This window comes from Urocampus carinirostris, chromosome 2 (assembly GCF_059441175.1).
Source record: "Urocampus carinirostris isolate Australia breed hairy pipefish chromosome 2, RoL_Ucar_1.0, whole genome shotgun sequence".
NCBI lineage: Eukaryota > Metazoa > Chordata > Actinopteri > Syngnathiformes > Syngnathidae > Urocampus > Urocampus carinirostris.
Window position 1 is genome coordinate 8,563,867 of NC_142350.1, and position 9,815 is coordinate 8,573,681.

General features: G+C 41.2%; 1 long non-coding RNA gene across 1 annotated transcript; it reads right to left on the reverse strand.

Moving 5' to 3' along the window:
* Positions 1–1,651: 1,651 nt before the first annotated feature.
* LOC148370921 (uncharacterized) lies at positions 1,652–6,273 on the reverse strand. Its single transcript, XR_015849615.1, has 2 exons — positions 6,128–6,273; positions 1,652–1,928 (listed from the first exon to the last, which is right to left on the reverse strand). It is a non-coding gene; the product is annotated as an uncharacterized LOC148370921 (long non-coding RNA).
* Positions 6,274–9,815: the final 3,542 nt, after the last annotated feature.

Below are 9,815 nucleotides of genomic sequence, written 5' to 3' on the forward strand. Positions count from 1 at the left end.
CTGAGCCCCCTGCTTTTTACACTACAGCTCCGACTGCTCATCGACCCACCCCACAAACACCATCATTAAGTTCGCCGACGATACCACCTTGATCGGCCTCATCTCTGAAGGGGACGAGGCGGCGTACAGGGATGAGGTGGAGTCACTTTCAACGTGGTGTTCGGAAAACCACCTCATACTGAACACCACAAAAACAAAAGAACTGATACTGAACTTCAGAAGGAATGGCAGGAATCCAGAACCACTCATCATAAAAGGAAACTGCGTGGAGAGAGTCTACTCCTTCAAATTTCTGGGTGTGCACATCTCCGACGACCTCTCCTGGTCTGCAAACACCAGAGCGGTGGTAGGGAAGGCCCAGCAGCGACTGCATTTCCTGAGAGTGCTCAGGAAAAATAATCTAAAACAGCTGCAGGTGTCCTTTTACAAAGCCACAATGGAGAGCATCCTAACATACTGCATTACGGTGTGGTATGCTGGGTGCACAGCAGCAGACAGAAAAATGCTACAGAGGGTCATCAAAACAGCCCAGAAAATCGTTGGTTGCTCTCTGCCCAGTCTGGAGGACATTGCCTGCTCTCGCTACCTCAGCAGAGCAGAAAACATCATCAAGGACTTTTCTCACCCCGACCACCACCTCTTCGACCTGCTGCCTTCCGGCGAGCGCTACAGGTCACACAAAGCAAAAACAAACAGACTCAGAGACAGTTTCTTCCCCACAGCCATTACCACCCTAACAGACACCGCACAAAAAACTGAAAAACTCTTGCAAAAACACTACCTCACACGAATGTTAAATGGTACTCACGTCTATGTTCTTGCACATGTTGACTGCACTATGTTTGTTTACTGCTCAAAACAGACACCGCACAAAAAAACAAAACTGAAAAACTTGCAAAACACTACCTCGCACGAATGTAAAATGGTACTCATGTCTATGTTCTTGCACATGTTGACTGCACTATGTTTACTGTTCACCTTGCACAATGTGGACCTTTTTTTTCTGCACTATGATGACTATGTTTGCACCAATGCATATGTTGACTATTTTTTTTGCACTATGATGACTTTTGCACCAAATGCAAAATTTCACAACCCTCACAATACCAACTGTATTACAATACCAACTGTATGTAACATCCTACATGCCGACATTTCTTGTGTAAATATCATGTAAATTATAACTATAGCCTTATCCTCCTTGTTTTATAACCTTATCTTCTCTGTTCCTTTATCTTCTTGGCTTTTTACCTCGCTGTGAATGTGTGAGACTGGAGTGTCATGCCCAATTTCGTTGTCACAATATGTTAACCCATTTTGTAACAATGACAATAAAGGTATATTCTATTCTATTCTATTCTTCTATTCTAAAGAAAGGATTCATATCAACAAAGCAACCATTCAACAAGTCTGGAACAAAATAGCTAAACAGATTAATTACAGAGAAACCAATTTCCTAACCAATAAATTTACCAGTACCAGTGTTGTTCTCAGTTCTCAGTTATGTTTTGATAAATCATTAGACGAGCATTGGACATTTCAGACATTTGTTTTTGGAGTGAGAAATAGCTACCGGTAATAAGAATGTAATATGCAAAAGTCCACACACCATATTGTCACGAGCCAGGAACGGAGACAGGACCCAATAGCGTTCGTTTTACTCAGTTTTATTGAGAAAGAGAGCAGTCCTTGCTTCCACGATCCGGTGATCGTCGGACACGGATAGATGATGGCTGGAACGCGGAAGTGGCACTTCCGTGTCGAGCGAGGGTAGTCGTAGGCAGCGGGAAAACAGGTCAATGGCCGGGATGGAGGAACAAGGGCAGTAACGAGTCCAGAAAAGAGGTCGGCAACAGGTGTCAGGCAGGAAACGGGGCAAAACAGGTCGATGGCCGGGACGGGTCCAGAAAGAGGTCGGCAACAGGTATCTGGCAGGAGAAAACAGGGCAGGAGAATGTCGGATAGTACAGAGCTTGCCTAGCTGAAAGCATAGATTCGCAGACGGTCTGACAGCTTCCTCTTGGAAGACGGGGGTTTGAAAAGAGTCAGGGAACCAATCAGCGATCAGGGCTGTTGGCGCCAACGGGGCAGCCCCAGGTGCCCTGAATCAGTAATCATGACACATATCCCCCACCCCAACCCTCGATTATACTAATCTTGTAAAAATACTCAAACTTGCTACTTACCTAATTATTTATTTATTTAACATTAAATATCGTGTGAAAGTCTGATGTTAGATACTCTCCAACATGCCAGCCCACTCCATCCAAACTCTTACATGCCTGAAAAAAAATTCACAAATCTGTCATCGTATAAACGCTTTGACGACGTGACCGCGATTTAATAACTAATACTTTGCATGTGCGGCACGTTTGCGGTAAATAAACGGGCGCGGCCATCAGTGCGTTCACTTACCACTCAGCCAATTTACGACCCCCGCGTTTGGAGGATTTTTGAGGGATTGAAGTCTTTTAATAAAACCAGCTCCGCCGAGGTGAAAATGAAAAATGTTCTCCCTTTAGCTTGGCTCGCACCAATTTCCTGGCGCCGCCGAATTTGCATATTTCCAGTTAATGCGCAAATATTGCATGGAAAAAAAGAGGATAGTGAAATACAAAAGGCCCCCAGGATAAGGCTACCCCGCCTCAAGATGTTTTCTCCTGACAGTGTGGAATAAGATGTCACCCCTCTTTACCACTTTTTAACCACTATAAGACATCAACAACAAATTTCGTGTGGCTAAAAGCTATAAAATTCAATCTTAGTTACGGCTCTAAGATGACTGTCTACTAATGGTTGACGTCATATAAAATGTCGGTCTGGTGTTGGTTTGTGTCACAGGATCATATGAATAGAATGCTATTGGCTGAACTCCTTCCCACAATGCCTTTCTCTTTAGGGTTAGGTTCTGTGTAGTTTTCATTCATTATGGGTCCCAAGGCTTGCATTGATGCTCAAGGGAGAAGCAAAAAGATGAAAACCATGGACGTGATACTTGCGAATATCAAGACCCTCAATAAGTCGCATGCCCGTAACCAATAAAATGGAAACTTTTGCTGTGTTTGTGCGATTTACATCTCTAAGATGTTTGTCTGATGTTGGTCGACGTCATATCAAATCATGCTCTGTGTCCCAAAACTTGCAGTGATGCTAAAGGTAGAAGCAAAATATGATAACCATTGAAACGTAGCTTGCGATTATCAATAGATATGGGGAAAGCACACAACTCACTACCCTGGATAGGTTGCATGGCCGAAATGAATAAACTTCTGTCTGCTATTCGTCCACATCCTAAAAAATACTGGTTTGCTTTTAGTCTGCATCACATCATCAGGGAAAATGCCGACGCACAATTGGGTGAACAACTTCCCACAATGCCTTCCTCTTTTGTTGTTCAGTTCAGAATCTGGTGTGCTTCGTACTTGACAAGCTCCTCAACAATTCCCACTGTATTCCTTAAACGGAGGTGAAAGAATTCCCATTCCCAGAAATTGACAAACTATTTTTTTGTGTCTTCCGGCTTCAGGTGGGGATGACCCACTTTAAAGGGAATCCACGCGAGGGATAAAGAATGGAGTCGGGACCGGCGTCACAGTGCCGTCGCTACGCTAATTAGCAGAGACAATTAGCGACATCTGAACAGCGAATATCTCCCAGGACGTTTTTAACTAAAACGTAGAAAATCTCTCGACCTTTAAGCAAAATTGTGTCAGATTTGTTCAAGGAGACTTTCAAAGGCGGCCTCGGGGCTTTTTACAGGGCGACGCATGCAAAATGACTTCACAAAATAGTGCAAAATAATAAAAAGGAAAGTTCTATGTCATATGTCTATGTCATAATAACAAAACAAAAAAACAAAAAAAACTTACAAAAAATAAAAAATACTCAAAAACACACATAAATTATTAAGTCTAAAATTTGCGATTGAAAAAAAAACTTAATGTTTAAGAAAATTTTCACTTTAGTAGGAAAAAAGTCCAAATGACTTTTTGAAAAAAAATACTTGGAAATAATGACCTACATTTATTGGATTTGGGGGGGGATTGATATCAGTGGCACACAATTTAATCATACATACATACATACAAAAAAATACATACAAACCAATTCAGAAAAATGATCAAAATTATTATTTGTTTATGATTTGATTTTTTTAATTGACATCAGTGGCACATATAATAGATAGATAGATAGATAGATACTTTGTTCATCCCCGAAGGGAAATTCACATTTCCAGCAGCATCCCTGAGCTGAGAACAACCGAGAACAAAACAATCGAAAATAACACGGGAGCTGCTGGAGTGGCTGCCATTCGTGACGGCGCCGGAAGAAAAGATTCAATTTGAATCATGTACAAACAAACAAATAATTGAATCATGTACAAACAAACAAACAAAATATTCATGTTTCAATAAGTGGAGTGTTAATAAAATGGGGGGAAAATAATTTCTGATACTGATATAACCAGGTAAAACTAATTTTAAGTTACCTGTCCAAATGAATGTTGTGCCATCTCACCTTTCCCACTCTCTCTCCTCTCACCTTTCCCACTCTCTCTCCTGCAGTTGACTTGCTGCTGCTCGCTCCTGAAACTAATACTTACCTCTTTGTGTATTGTGCAGTCCCTTCTCAAAAATAGTAATGAAGATAAAAAATTTTGTGTTGACAATAATTATATATTTAAAATATTTTTGGGGTGAAATAGTTATTGAAAACATTAAATATTACAATATCGTCACAACTTTCCTTCCAGCAAAAAACACACAGGAAAAAGAAAAATATTAAAGAATCTTTAAAAAAATTGCTGAATGTTTTTGACAGTAAACAAAACAGAACTGTTGCCAAAATATGAGACAAAAACGCACAAAAAAGGAATTTATGATTTCAAAGTATTAACGCTAAAATGATTTGTTTATCATTGTTATTTTTCATCCAATTTCAACATCATTTTAGCAAGCCCACCTTTTCCCCCCTTCCTTTACCTGTTCGTTCCTTGAAGAGGCGGAGCTTATTTAATTTGACAACGGATCAAAACCTCCACAGCGTCATTGACGTTTTTCTTTATTCTTATTTAACGCTCTGACAATATATTCCACATATTTGAGTTGTTTGTGGTACTTTTCGTCAAGCGGCTGTCAGCGGCATGAAATATTCATCAGTCTCTCTTTTGTTTTGTTTTGTTTTTTTTTGCTGCTTGTTGACGTGCTGCCACCGTCACACTGAGTGCAAGGTAACACGCTAAGTTATGTGCATGATTGTTATTCCCGATACTGAAAAGAAAAGAAAATGGAATGCGTTTTTTTTCGTTCAAAAATATAAATTTGCGATCATGTTTTCAAGCGCAATATTTTAGTATTTTCTTTTATTCCGTTTTAAGTAAAACGGATGCAAACTCTTGAATGGTCATTGATGCTGAAACCAGATACAGATACCATATTTGTCATACGATATTTACTATTTAGTTCTTACAAATAAAATCTATCTCCTGCGGTGTGCCTTTCTTTCAACACCACAAAAAATAAAATTAAAGCATACACCTTATAGAAAAGCCCACCCCGCTGACTTGTACACTCATTAATTGTTTCTAATTATCTCATTTTGGATCGATGTGGCGGTGCACCCCCTCTACACCTCCCCTTTTCAAACATGCCGAGCTCATCAAAGCCAGCCGTTTTAATTGGAACGTTTTGCGGGCTATTTGTTCCCTCTTTTGTATATCGGTTGCTGTTAGCGAATTGTTCTTGGCGCTACTATCTGGGGCGCACTCTCGCCATACACAAACTCATGTATAACGTGTCCGTGTAAACTCAAGGATTTGTATACTGTAGTTCGAACCTATCACCTAAATTCATTCGTCTGTTGCCAAAATTGGAGCACCCTTCAAATTGGAGTAAGTGCACCCCCTCTGTGATCCTAGCCCTAGAAAGCCATTTTCACCCCTTCAAAAAGAAAAAAGAAAACCCAGCCATGCATTCTCACCTAGAGGTACGCACCCCCCTTCACCTACATCTTATTAAAAATAAAATAATAATCCTACTTTTGAGAAACACACCTCTCTGAAACATACTACCCCCCCAAAAATTGTTTTGCAACACAACCTTTTACATTTTAAATAAATGATACACACCTCTTAAGTATTAGCTCCTGCGGTCAACATTACTGGCGGGCCACATATTATTATTATTTTCTGAGAGAGGCTGCGTGCCAGTAAAAATTAGATCACAAGCCATAACTGGCCTCTCGCCTAAAAATTGGAGAACCCTCCAAACCGGTGTAACCACACCCACATGTAACCCCACCCCCAACAAAAAAAATAATAATAATTAGGCCATGCACCCCTTTAAATCCTGATTGGCACGAGTTGAAACATACCACTTGTTGCCCAAACCCTAGCACCCCCTTCAATGGTTTGGCATATTTGGTAAACCTTGTTAAAGTAATTATAATAATAATTCTTTAAAGTAACACACCCATTTGTTAGCTCACCCCTCAAGAAATGTTTTCCTAGCATTTTTTATGGTATTTTTCAACCCACAAACACCCAGCACACACACGCTTTTTTTATCATCCCTGATACATTTAGCACACCCACTATAAAATGATTTTATATGGTAAATCAGGGGTTAAGAACTTTTTGACCCAAAGAGCCATAAAAGCAAAAATATATTTTAAAAAAAGAGAGACACACTTTATATTTTAGAACCAAATTCAACAAAACTGCCAAACCTGCTCTTTAGAAAAAAAGCCAATTCTTCAGCACAATTGAGAAGGATATCGTCATATTTACCTTTGGCGCAGTCTGCACTAAGCTAAAGAACACAGGGAGTGCCATTCACTGTGTGGAGAGATCCGCCCTCTACCGCTCACGCAAATTTCTCTGATTGGTTCTCTGGCATTTTGGGTATTTTTGAGTGTTTTCTGTGGCTTTTTGTCATTAATTATCTCACCAGTGAACATACATAGTTTTATAAGCTTCTATTTAGAGGATTTCTTAGCGACCTACTGCCAAAATGGGGTAAGTTGGTGTGACACTCTGACTGTAAACTAAAAGCTAAAAGGTGCCCCATATATACTGGACTGAAACAATTGAGTGTTATTGGTAGCATTGCATGTTCCAAACTGACTCCCATTCCCAGATGATGTAAACACCACATAAATGCGCGCTGGGGTTTAACTTTATCTCCGAGTCATATGTACTCATGAAAAGAGCTATATGGCTCGCGAGCCATAGGCTTTTGACCCCTGTGGTAAATGGTTTGCATTTATGTAGCGTTTTTTAAGTCACAGAAGACTCCCCAAAGCGCTTTATAATGCTCTTCACACTCACCCATTCACACACAGACATTCACACACTGATAGCGGGGACAGCCATGCATGGCGCCTCCTACCCTCTTATTGGGTCCATTAGGGGTTCAGTTTCTTGCCTTTTTAGGCCACATACATCCAGGAAAGTCTGCACAACCCTCCAGAACTAAAGCCGTGTATCCTTATCAAGGCTGTTATACCTACGCACTTTTTAAGGCATCCCACATAAATGGAACACACTTTTAGTTAGTTGCTCCTGGTTTAGTTTAGTTTAGTTTAGTTTAGAGTTTTGGTTTGGGTTCGGTTCTGTTCTGTTCTGTCTGGTTCTGTTTGGTTGTTTGGTTCGGTTCTGAACGGTTCTGTTTCGGTTTTGTCCCCCTTCCCCATTTGCTTTGTTCTTTGTTTCTTATGTGTTAAAAAAGACATAAATCACAATGAAAAGATCCAAAAAACCCAAAACGGTAACTCCCCAATCTTTGAGACATGCACTTTTTAATCTACTATAAATTTAGCGCACCTTCTAAATGAGTATTTTTGGGCAAGGTACAGTATATTCAGCAAAGTTGAAGCACCTCTCATAAACCAAAGTTGTGTATTCTGATCAAAGCCTCAACTGTATACGCACAATCTTTCGCACATAGTTTAAAAAAAAAATCCCCGTTCTTCTGGAAATGAAAACAAAGTTGGTGTGTACCCCCTTTTGAAGCATACCACATACATTTTATACAGCTTTAAATTGCTGCTGCCCAAACCTTAAAACACGCACCGTTTTATGTTAAATTCAGCGCGCCTCCTGAAAATTATTGTTTAATCCACATACACCTTCCAACATCTCATCACAGTTGGGGCACCCCTCCAAAAACTGGTATACCCATGCACCTTCGCACACAGCCTAAAATAAGTGTTCCCCCATTGTTTTTAGACATCATAACAAAGTTGGTGCGCAACCCCTTCTCCTTAAATCCAAGATCCCCGATCATAAAAAGTAACCAAAGACGCTGTCGGTGAGGCTTTGCTCTGAAACGTGAGCCGCGTGCGCTAAGCTGGACATCAGTCAAGAGCTCGGCGCAAACTCTATCGCATTTCCCGGATTACGGCGTGAACAAACGGCCAGAAGTTCCCAGGCACGTTTTCACGCGCTGTGGCACTCGTAGCGACTGAACAGCTGCCTGAACGCACCACTGGATTACTTTGGGCCTCCGTATGAAACGGCGCGCCGCTTGTAGTCATGCGTGACGGGATTCGAACGCGCGACCGACGCCGATTGCTTTACGCTTCCTGGCAGTCAATTCGACAACTCCGAAGCTAAAAGATAATCCTCGGAAACCCAATAATGCGCACCTTTAAAGAGCATTTTACTTCAAAGTCATTTCAGACTTAATGATTTTTGTTTTAAATAGAAGGTACATTGCCTAGTGAAAGTAGTGCAGTGTTTGGCACATTCGCCTATCACGGGAAAGGTCTCCAGTTCGAGACCGGGTGTAAACAGATGTTGGCTTGGAGAGGGATGGGTGCAACCAGGCTGTACTTACCAAAGACACACCACAGGAAATGGTGCCCCTATACACATATATATCCATCCATCCATAATCTGCAGCGCTCCTCAGTAGGGTCACGGGAGTGCTGGAGCCCTTCCCACCTATCCTCTGGCAGTGGGCAGGGGACACGCTGAACTGGTTGCCAGCCAATCGCAGGGCACACGGGGACAGACAACTCGCTCGCTCATTCACACCTAGGGACAATTTGGACCGGCCAATTAACCTGACATGCATGTTTTTGGAATGTGGGAGGAAACCGGAGTGCCCGGAGGAAACCCACGCATGCACGGGGAGAACATGCAGACTCACACAGGAAGGTTTGATCGCACAACCTCAGAACTGTGCCGCACACGCTCTAACCACTGTGCTGCCGTGCTGATATATATATATATATATATATATATACATATATATATATATATATATATATATATACACATACACATAGACATATAGATATGTAGATATAGATATGTATATGCATGGTTACAAAATAAAGTGCTGTTAAAGTAACGCCTAACGGGTTGATTTTTGGCCTCCATGTTCATTCAACCAAAACATTTTCACTTGATTTTACACTTTTAACCCTGCGATTGGCTGGCAACCAGTTCAGGGTGTCCCCTGCCCACTGCCCGATGATTGCTGGGATGGGCTCCAGCACCCCCGCGACCCTACTGAGGATAAGCGGTGCAGCTAATGAGATGAGATGAGATGAGAACTTTAATACAGATTTGATATATATGTATAATTTATTTATTTCTATTCTGCGGTGTTGTCTAAGTTACGCCTTCTGGTTGATTTATGGCCTCCGTCTTGATTTATTGTCCAGGTTCATTCAAGGTCGCAAACGTTTAAATGTTGAATTTTCACCCAGTAAAGCTTTTACATGTCTAACATTTTGTCTGTGCTGTGTTTTAGGATATTTTTGTGATCTTTTGCTCCAACACCTTGCCTCCATTTTGAAGCCCGACG